A 17,349-nucleotide genomic window follows, 5' to 3' on the forward strand; every position below is an offset into this window, starting at 1 on the left:
GTTACAGACCCTCTCTGTAACAGCCCCTTTAATAAATCTCTTGGTCCCGGCTGGGTGTGGAGTCGTTACTGGCACTGAAATCCTTTCACTTAGGAGAACAGAAAGGACTCAGATTAGAAAAAAAAATGGGAAAAGGAGCATTGGATAAGCAAAAAGAACAGCGATGCCATTCGGTGCCAGAGAGAGGGGTCTGTGCCTTACTCCTCAGGCTGAGCTCCAGAGAGGAAGCCAGGCCCTGAAAAGAAGCAATGTCAAGGTAAGTGGTAGAGAGCTCTCCAGAGTACGCCATCTCGGGCATGCTGTGGGTGCTGAACAGTGATCCCTGCTCTAAAAATGGCACAGTAGGGCCCTGAAATCAGATGGGGGTCACATGGGTAGAAAAAAGGGAGGATCTCTCTAGTGGCTGGCAGTCCACACTGCTCAAGGAACACTCAGGAAGAGGGACATCTCAGCAGATTCCAGTATGGCTAAATGACACCAAGGAGTTGGTGCAACTCAGTAAAAAGGGGGGAGCTGGCAGTTGGCAAAGTCACTGCAGTCATGCTCCCACCATGCCCGAGAAATGGGATTGGAAGCAGAAATCAATATATGGACTCAGAAAAAAGAAAGAAAGGAATTTTGCTCTTCTGCATTTAAGGACTAAATTTCATGCGTCCTAACCTGTGATTAAAATAACAGGTGAGAAGTGACATTTGACAATGAGGAAAACTTATCTTGATCCCTCAGAAATCCTACTTCTTTGTCTTCGAAATGGAATAATAAAGATATTTATAACCCAGAATTAGTGTGCACATCCATAGATAATAAATCACTATCAAAAATATCAAAGTAGGTTGGGCACAGTGGCTCAGCCTGAAATCCCAGCACTTTGGGAGGCTGAGGCAAGAGGACTGTGTGAGCCCATGGGGTCAAGGACAGCCTGGGCAACTTGGTGAGACCTTGTCTCTACAATAAATCACAAAAAAACTAGTTGGATGTGGTGGTGTGCATCTGTAGTTCCAGCTACTTGGAAGGTGGAGGCGGAAGGATCGCCTAAACCCAGCAGGTCGAGGCTGCGGTAGCCGGGAGCGTGCCACTGCCCTCCAGCCTGGGCAACAAGAGTGAGACTCCAACTCAAAAAAAAAAAAATATCAAAGTAATTACTTGTTGAGGTGATAAGATTGTAAATTTTTCTTTGCTTTTACTTTTATTTCCCATGTTTATGGGATTCTTTTGCTATTGTTTGAGGAAATAAAGATGAAGAGAAAGAGCCAGAGAGAGAAAAAAAAGTAGCAAGAGAAAGACGGTAGTCAGGATAAACAAGGACGTGTAAGCAGTGTTGCACACAGCTAGACCATGAGTGTGGCAGCAAAAGATGAAGCTGGGAATGTGGATGGGGACAAATTTTAGAGGGTATGAAACCTCAAATTAAGAAATTTTGGCTGCATCCTGTAATCAATGAAGGACCACAGAAAGTTTTTGATATGGGAGTAACACAGTCAAATGTATGTTTAAAAACAACTCTAGTAGTTTGGGGGTGGGATCCCTCGAAACAGAGTCAGGAAAATCAGTTCCCAGACTCCTGCAATAATGAGGACATAAAATATTGGGGGCACCAGCTAGTGGCAGCAGGGACAGGAGGCTAGATAAAGAACTGTTGTGGAGTTAGCAATTTAGTGAATGGTTGGTTGTTGAGACCATCCCCAAGATACGGAATCTTCAACCAAATCCTGTAGGCAATGTGTCTTCTAAGAGGAGATTGAGCAACTCGGGCGTCGCTTTGAAACTGGACAGATCTGAAGACGGTGGATGGATGCTGGCCACTTGGCAACCACAGGGTCAGCAAGTTGAGGCTCCAGCCACAGACACACTCTGCTGGGGCTCTGGGCCTCCTGCCTCCGCCACTCTCAGCCAGTTGGCAACGGAGAGGAAATACCTCCAGCCAGAGCAAAAGTAAAGCCCTGACGCTCCCAGATCTTCCCCAGAGACACCCCCGAGTAGGAAGAGCCGAGTTCAGAGCGCCTGCCTCGTTGCACTGAGCGTCACTTCCTTGCACCTTGGACTGACGGAGTGTATCTCTCCCCAGGAATGGCCGCGGAAATCTTCACTCTTGCCTCACAACGAGCAGGAATGAGGCCAGCGTGTGTCAGGCAGTGTTTACTGAAGTCTCAGGGATTACAAAAAGCAAATACTTCTGAAGAGCAGCATAAATCCCAGTCGTGCTTAAGACACAGCTCATCTCCCAGGATCACAAGGCCCATCTTGTCCTGCCAGGCCCCAGGAAAGAAGTGCGCACTCGCTGCTGCTTCCGTGATCACCCTGTTTCCTTCACGTGGTGGGAGCCGTGTCCAACTCCCAGCACCCCACAGACACGGCATTCCACTGGATAATTTGTGTTCTAGATTTGTTTTGTTCCTGGCTGTCCTTCGTCCTCAGGAATCCCAGAAAAAAAAAAATTGTATTATTTTTATTATATTTGTAAAGATTTGAAGCAATAAAACAACCTTAAGGAAGGTTTAAAATTAAATGAATTTTAAAAACTGCTCACACACTTTTAAAACCTTCAGAACACAGCTGTTAATGTTTCTGTATATTTTTTCTAGTTTATATGAACATGTATAGTTTTAATTATACTCTATATATAGAGATAGCTGATTTTTGTTATACTTATTATAATATAGTCATTTTTTTCATATTGAATTTCATAGTCTTCATTTTACCTTTTTGATGATTCCTAATATGTCATAATTATGTTACCATTTCTATATTTGAGGTTATTAGATTTCTTTCTTTTTTGTTTTTTGTTTTTTGTTTTTTGTTTTTGTTTGTTTGTTTTTTGAGTTGGAGTCTCACTCTGTCGCCCAGACTGGAGTGCAGTGACTGCTGCCGGCCACCGCAGCCTTGACCTGCTGGGCTCCGGCAATCCTTCTGCCTCAGCCTTCCGAGTAGCCGGAATTACAGGTGCGTGCTACCACGCCAGGCTAATTTTTTAATTATTGTAGAGATAAGGTCTCACCAAGTTGCCCAGGCGAGTCTCGAACCCACAGGCTCAGGCAATCCACTCACCTCAGCCTCCCAAGGCGCGGGATTACAGGCTGAGCCACCAAGCCCAGCTTCTTTCATTTTTAACATTATTTTTTAGGCTGGGTACAGAGGTTCTAGCCTGCAATCCCAGCACTTCGGGATACCGAGGCAAGAGGACTGCCTGAGCTCAGGGGTTCGAGACCAGCCTGGGCAACTTGGTGAGACCCCGTCTCTACAATACACCAAAAAATTAGCCAGGTGTGGTAGCACACACCTGTAGTTCCAGTTACTTGGAAGGCTGAGGCGGAAGGATCACCGGAGCCCAGCAGGTCGAGGCTGCAGAGGCTGGGAGCGTGCCACTGCACTCCAGTCTGGGTGACAGAGTGAGACTCCAACTCGAAAAAAAAATTATTTTTAAACTCATTTTTCTGATTATATTGATAAACATACTAATTATAGAATTTTCGAATTAAAGGAAATAAAAATCACTTACTAGTACATGAAAGTGTGATGCACTTCTGATGTGCTGTGCAGGCTTGAGTTCTACTTTTTTCCTCTTCACAGTTACTCCAGAAAAGGAGCTCTTAGGCTTACTGTGAGTCACCTGGGCTCACTGGGGCTCTTGCACCAACACAGAACTCCCCCTCTGCATCCCACCTCCAAGCAGAACCAGAGACCTGTCCCAGCTGGTGCCGCCGCCCGCCGCCCGCCGTCTGCCCTGGGGCAGCCTGCCCCTTCCAGTGCTCTGAGTCTCCAGCTCTCAGCTCCTGTCCCCACATTTTTAAAAATTATTTTTTGAATGGATATGCATTAATTGTATACATTTATAGGCCACAAGTGATATTTCCATACTTGTACACAGTCTGTAATGATGAAATCGGAGTAATTAGCAAATCCATCACCTCAAACATTTGCCACGTCTTCATACTTGGAACAGTCCAAGTCCTCTCTTCTAGCAGTTTGAAGATAGGCTGTACGTCTCTGCTAACTGCATCACCCTGCTGTGACATAGAGCAGGGAAGTCACTCCTGGTGATTTTGTATTATTAGCAAACCTCTCCCTGGTCTCCCCCCACCTCCACTCTACATCCAGCTTCCACTACTCTACTCTCCACTTTTAGAGACCAATTTGTTTAGCTTTCACATGAGTGAGGAGATGCAGTATTTGTCTTTCTGTGCCTAACTTATTTCACTAAAAATAATGTCCTCCAGGCCCATTTCCGTTGCCACAAACGACAGGATTTCATCCAATTTTTTACGACTGGATATGACTCCACTGTGTGTACAGACGGGCACAGAGTGGCTTCTGCCTTGACCCACGTGTTTGCCAAGGAGTCCACAGTTGCTCCTGCGGGAGCAGGTTGAAGGCCTCCCTTCCACCCAAACCCTCGGCGGGTCGCCTTCAGGGGTGCTTTTGGAGATGCAGAGTTGGGCCCCACATCAGATGAGCAACCCGGACGTAGCTCTTCATGGCCCTCCCCGAGTCATGCCAGGGTCTTCTGCTCACTGTGGTGCTCGGGAATCCTTAGCCAATGACCTGCCGGCCACTCCCAGTCATACTGTCACTGCCAAGCGGGCTTCAAAAGCAGGTGTAGGCTGGGAGGGCTACTCTTCCCGCCACATCTCGAGCCTCAGCTCCTCACAGCACCTTGAAACAAGACTGTTGGGCGTGACCACCTCTAGGCAAGGTTTGAGCTTGGTAGCAGGAGAGGTCTCTGGAAAGACTCATGTGCAGCTGGGAGCAGAGACTGACCTGGGGAGAGCTGAGTAGCTGAGGTGGGGCGGGGGGAAGCAAGCCTTCCTTTCACTGTATTCCCTTCGTGTAGCTTTTAAATTCAGTACCCAATGTGTTTATTCCTATGCAGAAATAAGAACGAGGGTGAAACCGCGAATGCTCTATGTAATCGCCTTCAGAGTCTGAATGAATACAGGGACTCGTGTAAAGTCCCACTCATGAGTCTGTCAGTTCCTGGGCTGACTTTTGTCTCAGGACCACTTGTCTACTCCCTCCCTCTCCCAGTGAGTCACTTTTCAGTTCTTTACCATTAGAATCTTCATTCACTTAAAGAAACCCCAGCCTCCTCCCCACCACAATGACATGCCTTGCCTTAAAATTTGTTTCAACTGCCAGAACAATCCATGGGACACACTAACTGACAGGAACCCAGTTCCCAGACTCCGAGTACTTTCATCTAGGATAACAGTTACAGAATTGTCATCTAGGACAACAGTCATCCAGAGTGTCCTTTGGTGATCCATTTCTCAATACTTTCAAGGTCCCTCTGCCAGGGTCAAGTAGAGACATGACTTCCCATTCTCCTTGGGAATATTCTAAGATCTTCTGATCTCGACTCAGGTGCCCTGTGGGTAAAACACACACCCACCTACTTCTGAGAGACAAGTAGTTCTAAAAGATCATACTGTCTAAACTAAATCTCATACGATGGAATAAAACCTTCCTAACAGCTCTGACAATCCCTTACCCTGAATAAACCCTGACAGTAGATCTTAAACCCTTCCATGATCACCTGGCGCCATTGTTCTTCCCCCTTTTCAATCTCCAGCTTCTGGACTATGGCCTAAAGGTTTACTGGTGACAAAGACACAGCCCACCATAAGTCCTGCTTAAACATCCCTGATCCTTACCCTTACCTGCACAGAAACAACGGCAGACACTTGGAATTCATAGGTTATACTTAGGTCAATGGAATTTTTAGGTAGGGACTTCATGGCACCATTTGTCTCTGTAAGCAGAATGAGATCTGCCAAACATTCACCCACCATTGCCCTTCCCATCTTTCAGACAAAGTGCTTGGCAATGACCTGTTTTTATTTTTATTTTCCCACTTCTTTTCATGATATGTAATGTAAGCAATAGAGAAAAAGCGTGAAAAAAACAGTTGAAATAACCAATAGTCCAAAAGTTAACATTGCTTAATATATACTAGTTTTTATCTTTCCTATGCCATTTTATTCTTTTATTTTTATTATTTATTTATTTATTTATTTTTGAGTTGGAGTCTCACTCTACCACCCAGACTTGAGTGCAGTGGCCGCTCCCGGCCACCGCAGCCTCGACCTGCTGGGCTCCGGCGATCCTTCCGCCTCAGCCTTCCAAGTAGCTGGAACTACAGGCACGCGCTACCACACCTGGCTAGATTTTTGGTTTATTGTAGAGATGAGGTCTCACCAAGTTTGTTCTTTTATTTATTTTATTTTTTTATTTTTTTGAGTTGGAGTCTCACTCTGTCGCCCAGACTGGAGTGTAGTGGCCGCTCCCAGTCACCGCAGCCTTGACCTGCTGGGCTCCGGCGATCCTTCCGCCTCTGCTTTCCAAGTCGCTGGAATTACAGGCACGCGCTACCACGCCCGGCTGATTTTTTTGAATTATTGTAGAGATGAGGTCTCGCCAAGTTGCCCAGGCGGGTCTCGAACCCATGGGTTCAGGCAATCCACTCACCTCAGCCTCCCAAAGTTGCGGGATTACAGGCTGAGCCACCGAGCCCCGCTTGTTCTTTTATTTTTATTTTTGTTGTTGTTGTCGGGGTCTCACTCTGCTATCCAGGCTGGAGTGCAGTGGTGAGATCATGACTCATCACAGCCTTGAATTCCTGGGCTCAGATGGTCCTTTTGCCTCAGCCTCCTGAGTAGCTAGGACTATAGGAGCTTGCCATCATGCTAGCTAATTTTCTTTCTTTTTTCCTTTTTTTTTTTTTTTGTAGAAACAAGTTCTCACTATGTAACCCAGGCTCATCTCAAACTCCTGGCCTCAAGCAATCCTCTTGCCTCAGCCTCCCAAAGTACGGGATTATAGGTGTGAGCCACTGCGCCCTATCCCTATGCCATTTTAAAATAAAATTGGGATTCTATTGGACACAGTTTTGCAGGACTGTTTTGCAGGACATTTTGTAGAGAATGTTCCTCCTGTGGTTTCAGCTACTTGGAAGGCTGAGGCAGAAGGATCGTCTGAGCCCAGCATGTCAAGACTGCGGTGGCCAGGAGCGTGCCACTGTCCTCCAGCCTGGGTGACAGAGTGAGACTCCAACTCAAAAAAAAAAAAAAAGAGAATGTTTCTGAATGCCTTTCACAACACCTAGATTCTTGCTTTTACAATAGTCCCTCCATATCCTCTGCTTCACTTTCCATGTTTCAGTAACCCACAATCAAACTCAGTCCAAAAAAGTTACAAACAATAAAATATTGAGAGAGAGAGAGGGACCAGAGTCACATAACTTTAATTACAATATAGTATTGTAGTTGCTCTATTTTATTATTAGTTATTGCTGTTAATCTCTTATTGTGCATAATTTATAAATTAAACTTTATCATAGCCATATATATCTATACACACACACATAATGTATGTATGGTTTGTATTATCCACTATACCAGGCATGCACTGAGAGTCTTGTTTTCCAGTCCAGGAACACAAATTCTATTTATTTAGGTTTTTGCATTTTTTTCTTTCAATGATGTTTTGTAGTTTTAAGTGTATAACTCTTGCACTTTTTTTGTTAACTTCATTCCACAGTATTTTATTGTATTAGATGCTATTGTAAATAGAATTGTTTTCTTAATTTTATTTGAATATCGTTCATTACCAGTGTATAGAAATAGAACTGATTTTTGTATATTGATCTTCTATCTGCAACACTGCTGGTCTTTTTTTATTAACATGAATGGTTTTTTGGTATATTTTGTAGAATTTTCTTCATATAAGATCATTTGCATGCAAGATCAAATAGAAATGGCTTTACTTCTTTCTTTCCTATCTGAATTCCTCCCCCTGCCCCTTTTTCTTGCTTAATTTCCCTGGCTAGAACTTCAAGTACAATGTTGAATAGAATTGGCAAGAATAGGTATCCTCTTGTTCCTGATCTTAGGAAGATAACTTTTTAGTCTTCTACCATTAAATATGTTAGCTGTGGGAAGTTTGTAGATATCTTTTATCAGGTTGAGAAAGTTTCTATCCATTTATTAAATCTATTCCAAGTTTATATTATGAAATGTGTTGGATTTTTGTCAAATGCTTTTGTGCATCTATTGTGATAATTATGTGGTTTTCTTTTATTCTATTAATATGATACATAATAGTAACTGTTTTTCACATATTGTGCCAAACTTGCATTTCTGGGACAAAGCCTATTTGGTCATGTTGTATCATCTTTTTAAATGTTGCTGGATATGGTTTGTTTACGTTTTGTTTAGAATTTTTGTGTCTGCATACAGAAAGTATATTGATCTTTTTTTTTCTTTAGATGACTTTGTCTTGTTTTGGAATTAGAGCAATACTAGCTTCATAGAACGAGTTGGGAAGTATTCCTTTCTCTTCTACTTTTTGAAAGAGTTTGTGAAAGATTTGTGGAAATTCTTTTTTTTTCTTTTTTTTTTTGAGTTGGAGTCTCACTCTGTCGCCCAGACTGGAGTGCATGGCCACTCCCGACCACTGCAGCCTTGACCTGCTGGGCTCCGGTGATCCTTCTGCCTCAGCCTTCCAAGTAGCTGGAACTACAGGTCCGCGCTACCACGCCCGGCTAATTTTTGATTTATTGTAGAGATGAGGTCTTGCCAATTTGTCCAGGTGGGTCTCGAACCTACGGGCTCAGGCAATCCACTCACCTCAGCCTCCCAAAGCGCTGGGATTGCAGGCTGAGCTACCGAGCCCAGCATGGTAATTCTTCTTTCAACATTTGGTAGAATTCACCAAGGGAGATATTTGGACATGAGATTTTACTTGTAGGGATTTTTTAAATTATTAATTCAATCTCTTTGCTTATTATAAGTCTGTGTAGATTTTCTATTTCTTCTTGGGTCAATTTGGCAGTTTGTATCTTTCTATGAATTTGTCGTTTTCATCTAAGTTGTCTAACTTGTTGGCAAAAGGATATTCATTGTATTTCCTTATAATTCCTTTATCCTTTTGTAAAGTCAGTAGTAATCCCCTCTTTCATTCCTAACTTTAATAATTTGAATATTTTTTTCTTTTTCTTGGCATAGACCCTTGCTTTCTAACAAATGCCGAATGATTTATGCTCCCCAGAACTTTACCCCATTCAAATTCTTCTTGGTGTGACTAAGAAGTATCATTGTGGAAGGGGTTGAACATGATTTGCTCATTACTTATAAAGTGCTTTCTTTTACTCCTTTTGGTGCTTCTGCCAAGCAAGTGTTTTCAGTCTTTTCTGATAGAAAAGGATATGGGTAGCAGTTAGAATGCAATCAACAAAGGCAGCTTTATTAAGAAATACTGTTCCACTATGATTTGCAAGAAAATTTAGGTATAACATTTATAATTGCAAGGTTTTATTTTGAATTCCAATTTACAGACATAACATTAGCTGTTTATTAAAATGTTAATATTCTATTCAGTTGTAAAAATTAACCATTGGTCATGTATCTGTGTAAAAAGTATAAAAGCAGCCGGACTCGGTGGCTCAGCCTATAATCCCGCGCCTTTGGGAGGCTGAGGTGAGTGGATTGCCTGAGCCCGTGGGTTCGAAACCCACCTAGGCAGGTGAGACCTCATCTCTACAATAAATCGAAAAATCAGCCTGGTGTGGGAGAGCATGCCTGTAATTCTGGCTACTCGGAAGGCTGAGGCGGAAGGATCGCCGGAGCCCAGCAGGTCGAGGCTGCGGTGGCCGGGAGCGGCCACTGCACTCCAGTCTGGGCGACAGAGTGAGACTCCAACTCAAAAAATAAAAAATAAAAGTATAAAAGCATGCATATGAAAGACACAAATAAAATAAAAGGTCTTTTCTAGAGAAGGAGAGAGCATTGGAAGTTGGACTTTAGTTGTGTAGGTAAAGATTCATGTTTTTTTTTAAAGAGGAAGACAGAAATATGAAGCAAATGTAGCGCTTATTCCAACATGTATAAAATCTAGGTAAGAGGTTCTTGAGTGCTTAATTTTAATAAGCAGATAATAACAGAATATTTTTAAAAAGGAATGCAAGTTTTATATGGGGCTTCTAAAGTTTTTATTTTATTTTATTTTACAGTTGTGGAATACATGTGAGCATTTGCTACATAAGTAGATTGGGTACAGGTGAGGACTGGACTTCTAGCAAGCCCTCTCGCCCCTGGTAGTGGACATGATATCCAGTGGGTGGTTGTGTGCCCCTTATCACCCCCCTCCCCTCCCTCCTTCAGCAGTGCCCAGCATTTGTTGTTACCACCTTTGTGCTCGCATGCCCAATGTTTAGGGCCAGCTTAGGAAGTTAAATGTTAAGTTATAAAATGAGCAAAGAAAACGAACAGACAAATCACAAAAGGAAATGAAATTGCCCACCCAGATTATCCATCTGGATTGAGGGATTTATACACCCAGCTTCAGGAATTGTCTTGGCCAAGAAAAGCTACTTCCTTTATCCAGTCAACCTTTATCCAATGACTGACTAATATAGGGTATAAAAGTCTGACTCCCCAAGTTGAACTTGGGGGCAATTCTGAAGAGACATCCTAGCATCAGAGCTCCCTGTGGTTTAGTTGAGATATTTGTTGAGACAGACCCTCAGCCTAATGTTTTCCTCTGTCCAGTCCTGCTTTCTTCCCTTCCCTCCCAAGCATGGACCCCGGAAACTCACCTGCTTATATATCTCCATCTCAGAATCTGCCTTCCTGAGAATTCTACATCCTGCACATATGTATGTAAATAAATATAACAGCTCACTAGTAACAAGCAAATGCTCAAATTAAAATCATAAAACAGAACTATAATGAAAGGAAGATGGTAGATATTGTGGTGTGGCAGAGCATGCGAGTTTTCTACATAAAATCCATCTCCCCTTTTTACTTAGTAACAGGATCCTGATTTTATTTGAAGTAGCAATGAGCTCTACCACAAAGCTGTTTCTTCTAGCCTACCTTGTAGCCATATGACTAAGAAATAACCATTGAAATATCAGTGTTGCTGGACTTCCAAATAGTATCCTTTAGGAAACTAGGCTCGGATGGTAAGTATCCCATTTCCTTCTTTCTGCTGCCGGAAATAGGGTGCAAACATATTGAGGATGGAAGCCATGGTGGAACATACAGAAAAGCTGAGCATCTAATGATTTCATGGGACACCGTATCCTCCTTTACAGCTACTTCTGAACTTCACAAAATACAAGGGCTTTTTATGTACTGCATTGAAATTTTGTCAATCCTAAGTATCTAAGTCCCTGTTAGTTTTAATTTTCTATTATAAACTGCCAAATCTAATTATAATTTAAACAGATGGGTAATTACATGCCCTGCTGGTAAAATATAAAGTGAAAAAAATATTTTGGAAAATAATTAAGCATTTGGCTTGTAATGTTCTCACAGAGCAATTCTATTTCCAAGAATAAATTCTAAGAAAACTAAACTAAATGTACATGTGTGTGTGTGAAGCATTAAGAACAAGGACATTTGCATCATGAGAAAAATAGAAACTACTTAAACATGGAGCATAGTGGGATGGGTAATAAAATATTATATAGTCACTGAAAAAATAAAAAAATTAAAGAAAATATTTTAAAATTAAAGAAAAAATTTTTAAAAGAAACTAAGAAAAATTTTATATTAAAAGACATTTTGTGGTAACCATTTAAACAATACAGAAGTTTATGAAGTGAAAGAAATACTCCCCATCTTTTACCCTAGATTTGTTTTCCGATCTGGTGTGTATCTTTCCATAATGTTTCCTTTGTTTATACAAACACATGCAGATATGTATTGACATATACGAAGATTTTTAGAAATTGGATTATAAAACATTCATAAAAGAAAAATTACGAGTAACATGGAGAAATGCTCATATTACAATAACAAGTTTACAAGTAGCATAAATTTGTTATATTACAGAAAAATCCCAATTTCATTTCAAAAGCTCAGAAAAAAGACTAGAGTGAAATATGAGGGAGGACTTAAAAAATAAAAAAAAAGAATTATCCTTTTGAGGGCAGACCTCTTGTAGTACAGGCTCCCCCCAGGTAAGTGTTCTAGGAACCCATTGGGATCAGTGTATCGGCTAATATTGTTGTGTGTCATGATGTGCAGAAGAAACGTAGCGAGTTGTGGCCAACAGGTAACTGTGTCTGCCACCATGACAATGCACCTGCCCACTGCACACTGAGTGTTCAGTAGTTTGGGGCCAAAAACAGCATGTCCCCCATGTCCACCCTTCCTATTCACCTGATCTCACCTAAGTGACATTTTTTTGTTTCCCAGGATGAAAAAAGCCCACATAAGGAAACTCTTTTCAATGTGGAAGAATTGAAGCCAAAAAAACCGAAACACTAAAAGGTTTCAAAATGGACGGTTCAAAAACTGTTTTAAGCAGTGGAAAAAGCATCTCGATAGGTGTATTGCATCAGACAGAGAGTACTTTGAAGGTGACTGAAGTTTAAACATGTAGGAATAAATGCACAATTTTTTATAAATAAATTCCAGCTTTTTGGGGTCCCCCTCGTAGATAATAAACAAATACGTAAATAGATGAAATATTAAATACTAACTGCCAATACTAACGAATTATGTCTACTATTCAGGATAAATATTTTCTCCTAGAACCAACAGAGTCGTCTTCACCACTCACACAAGGCTGAAAGTAAAAACATCTTCCCACATTTTAAGGGAAATACTAGGGGCTGAGGGCACATATTTGAACCACCTGCCTCCCAGTTCCATCCAAATGACCTAGAAAGTTTTAAAATATGTAAAACCCTAAGTCAGTACTGGAAGCTAGGGAAGGAAATCATGCAAATGCCAGAAACTTCAAAGACTTTCTTCTAAACCCTGTGAGTTGAGGCCAGATTAGAGGAAGACATCCAGGGCCCGTCTGCCATTGCCAAGGGAGCAGCCTGACTTGGGGGGAGGGGCCTCAAGGCCAACCAAAGGACCCTGCCGGTGGTTCTCTGGGCTCCTAAAAGCTGTGAGAATTCCACAGTGTTAGAGGTGGTGAGCAGAGGCATTTTTTGGGGGTTTGCTTTTCTTTTTGAGTTGGAGTCTCACTCTGTCGCCCAGGCTGGAGGGCAGAGGCACGTTCACGGCCACCCTGGTGTCAACCTGCTGGACTCGCGATCCTCTTGCCTCGGCCTCCCAAAGTGCTGGGAGTACAGGCTGAGCCACCGGGCCCTGCTGAGCAGAGGCATTTCCAGCGGAAAGCCCATGTCTAGTGGCAGCAGCTATGCTCTTGGACATTTTCCCAAAACTCTGGAGAATTTCACGTTGTCTGTGGAGCTGGGCACAAAGGCAAGGCCTCTGTGGCTGCCCCACGTGGCAGGCTGTCACGGACAGCAGCATTTTTTGATGATGGAGCGGGCACCTGGCTGGAGTCCTCAGCCTGGGAGCTGGGAGATAGGCAGCTATACTCCATACCAGCCTTGAATATGGGGGCCTACCAAGCCCTCAGCAGGAAGCCTACCACAATATCTGTCAAATAGCACAACACCTTCATGAAATACAAAAAGAATTTCTGCAAAGATGAAAGTTTAGGTAAGTATATATATTTTAAATCAGCTTCTTCTTACCTAATACATAAAAATCCATTTGAGATCAGCCAGGAATGGTGGCGGTGGCCCACATCTGCAGTTTCAGCACTTAGAGAGGCCAAGGCGAGAGGAACTCTTGAGCCCAGGAGTTCAAGACCTGTCTAGGTGATAGAGCAAGTCCTCATCTCTACAAAAAATTAAAAAACTAGCTGGACACAGAGATGTGCACCTGTAGTCCTGTCTACTCAGGAGAATCATCTGAGCCGGGGAGGTTGAAGCTATCGTGAGCCATGAGCCGTGACTGTGCCACTGCACTCCAGCCTGGGTGACAGAATAAGACTCTGACTCAAAAAAACAAAAACAAAAAAACTATTGAGATGGATTGAAGATGTAAATGTAAAATGTAAACAGATAAGTCTTCTAGAGGAAAACATAATGTCTTCATAATGTCTGAGCAAAATTTCTTAAGTAGGACACCAAGAATACCAGACAGAAAATAAGAGTAGAAAATTTGAACTTAATTAAAATGAAGCATTTATGTTTATCAAAAGACAACATGGCCGGGCACAGTGGCTCAAGCCTATAATCCCAGCACTATGGGAGGCTGAGGTGAAAGTGTTGCCTGAGCCCATGGGTTAGAGACCAGCCTGGCAACTGGGCGAGACCTCATCTCTACAATAAATAAAAAAATTAGCCAGGCATGGTGGTGTGTGCCTGTAGTTCCAGCTACTCGGAAGGCTGAGGTGGAAGGATTCCCTGAGCCCAGCAGGTCGAGGCTGAGGTAGCTCTGAGTATGCCACTACATTCCAGCCTGGGTGACAGAGTAAGACTCCAACTCAAAAAAAAAAAAAAAAAAAAAAAAAACAATATGAAGTGGGTGATAAAGCAAGCCACAGACTGGGAGAAGATACTTGCACTACATGTATATGGTCATCTATGTGTACATAAGCCTCATATTCAGACTTTATAAAGAACTCCCACAAATCAATAAGAACTGATGTATAATTGAACAACAATTAAAATCTAGTTAAAAAAAAAAAACCTCCAAAAATAGAAAACTCGAACAGACACTTTATAAAAGTAGTTAGATTATGAGCCAATAAGATTATGAACATCAGTCGCAGGGAAAGACAAACAGTTGACAACACTAAATGGCAGCAAAGTTGTAGGGCAACTGAAACTCTCATAGATTGTTGGTAGGAGTATCAACTGGCTTACAAACAAATGTTGGAAAATTGTTTCACGGTATCTGCTAAAACTAAACATATTTAAAAAAGAAGAAAAAAAGGAAGAAATGAGTGTTTAAATCTACCAAAATACATGTGCAAGTGTGGTCACATCCATTTTATTTATGAAGCCAAAAATGTAAAGTAGTATAAGTAGATAACTTTTAGAATACCTACTTTCTTTTTTTTTTTTGAGTTGGAGTTTCACTCTGTCTCCCAGACTGGAGTGCAGTGGCTTCTCCCGGCCACCGCAGCCTCGATCTGCTGGGCTCCGGCGATCCTTCTGCCTCAACCTTCCAAGTAGCCGGAACTACAGGCGTGTGCTACCACGCCCGGTTTATTTTTTGATTTATTGTAGAGATGAGGTCTTGCTGCCCAGGCGGGTCTCGAACCCGCGGGCTCAGGCAATCCCCTCACCTCAGCCTCCCAAAGGCGCGGGATTACAGGCTGAGCCACTGAGCCCGGTTTAGAATACCTACTTTTATGTGAAAAAGCACAAACTGTGATTATGTGCAAAAACATGGCTGAATTTCATCCCCATGATGTTGAACAAACCAAGTCAGACTCAGAAGATAGGACAATGGTTGAGTCCTCCAAGAAGCAGATGCCAAGACTGAGTTAAAAGCACAAAAGATTTGCTGGTAATAAAAGCAGACAGGGAAAACCTTCAAGCCTCACATTTAGAGGATGAAGAATAACAAACTGAATAGAAACAACCTCAACCTTCAGAGCCGCTTGGGAGAAGTCTTGGCCAGCCCAGTGAAGAGCTTCGACAGAAAGTTTACCCATAGAGAAGCCTCTTACTGGGCCAGAAATGGTGCCAGAAATACCACCACCACACTCCATCATTGACTGCCACTGCCCAGAAAGAGCATGATCTTGGCTCAGAAGCTGAGGCAGCTCTGGAAACCCATCTGGAGACCGCCAACCAAGGGCGCCTCTTATGGCAGGTTCTCTCTAAAAGGAGAGCTGAATGACACACTGCCATGGCTGCCACAGGTACACTCTTATCTAATTGCACTTACACAGAGACCATTGAAACCTGCCCCCAAACTGATGATATTAGGGAGCTGAGCCTTTGAGAGGTGACAAGGTCATGAAAGCAGAGCCCTCATGGTACTAATGTCCGAAAAGGCCCTTTGTCCTTTCTAGCACATGAGAACACAGCACTAAGAAATCTAGGAACAAGGAGACAGCCCCTCACCAGACACTGAGTCTGTGAGCACCTTGGTCTTGAACTTTTAGCCTTCACAACTGTCAGAAATAAATTTCTGTTGTTTATAGTCCCCCCACCCCCAGTTTATGGTATTTTTATAGCAGCACAAACAGACTAAGGCCTCCAATCAACATGTTCTAAGTATCCAAGAAAGAAAAAGTAGAATGAATATAGTAATGGCAATATTCAAACAAGTAATAGGAGGGATTATTGAGTTCATAGAAATAAAGGTTACCAGGCAAAATTTACTAAGAGAGATGGACACCTAGACATGTCCTGCCAATGTGGTAAATGTTTCAAGATTTAAGAACAACAACAATAACAACAACAAAATTCTGTAAACATTAAGGCAGGAGAAAACAGTTTATTTCTTAAGCAGTGGTTCTCAACACTGATTATGCATTAAAATCATTGAGTGAGCCTTTTAAAAATATCAGTGTCAGCCGGGCTCGGTGGCTCATCTGTAATCCCGCGCCTTCGGGAGGCTGAGGTGGGTGGATTGCCTGAGCCCGCGGGTTCGAGACCCACCTGGGCAGAGAGACCTCATCTCTACAATAAATTAAAACATCAGCCGGGCATGGTAGCGCGCGCCTGTAATTCCGGCTACTAGGAAGAAGGCTGAGGCGGAAGGATCGCCGGAGCCCAGCAGGTCGAGGCTGCGGTGGCCGGGAGAAGCCACTGCACTCCAGTCTGAGCGACAGAGTGAGACTCCAACTCAAAAAAAAAAATCAGTGTCTGGGCTTTGGCCGTGGCACCGGCAGGATGGGCAGGATGGGCAAGTATGAGGCCTCCGCACTGCCAGAAAACTCTGCAGTCACTGGCGGGACCAGAAGTGACATGATAAGTCATATAAGAAGGCACACTTGGGCACGGCCCCAAAGGCCAACCCCTTCGAGGGGGAGGGGCATCCCACGCCAAGGGCATCATGCTGGAGAAAGTAGGGGTCGAAGCCAAGCAGCCCAAATCTGCCACCAGGAAGTGCACCTGGGTCCAGCTGATCAAGAACAGCAAGAAGATCACAGCCTTCATGCCCAAGGATGACTGCTTGAACTTCATTGAGGAGAATGATGAAGTTCTGATTGCTGGATTTAGTTGGAAAGGTCACGCCGTTGATGATATCCCTGGAGTCTGCTTTAAGGTGGTCAAAGTAGCCAGTGTCTCTCTTTTGGCCTTGGACAAAGGCAAGAAGGAAAGACCAAGATCATAAGTTGTGATGGTGGAAACACCATGGTAATAAATTTTTTATGCTAACTAAAATCAAACAAACAAACAAAAAACCCAAATTAGTGTCTGTGCCTCATCTTTAGAGATTCTAATTTAATTATTCTGGGATGGATCCTGAACACTAGCATATCTAGAAAATCTTCCCCAGTGATTTAAATGTGCAGCCAGAGTTGAGAACTATTGCCCCAAAGAAAGAAAAATTAGATTTCTCCTCTGGAGAACTA

At 42.8% G+C, this 17,349-nt stretch overlaps 1 pseudogene; it reads left to right on the forward strand.

Annotated features, from left to right (window-relative positions):
- The first annotated feature begins 163 nt into the window (after positions 1 to 163).
- On the forward strand, positions 164 to 17,108 carry LOC103257943 (annotated as a pseudogene).
- The last annotated feature ends 241 nt before the right edge of the window (positions 17,109 to 17,349 follow it).

The sequence above is a fragment of the Carlito syrichta genome, unplaced genomic scaffold (genome assembly GCF_000164805.1).
Source record: "Carlito syrichta isolate Samal-C Ts95f unplaced genomic scaffold, Tarsius_syrichta-2.0.1 Scaffold301908, whole genome shotgun sequence".
NCBI lineage: Eukaryota > Metazoa > Chordata > Mammalia > Primates > Tarsiidae > Carlito > Carlito syrichta.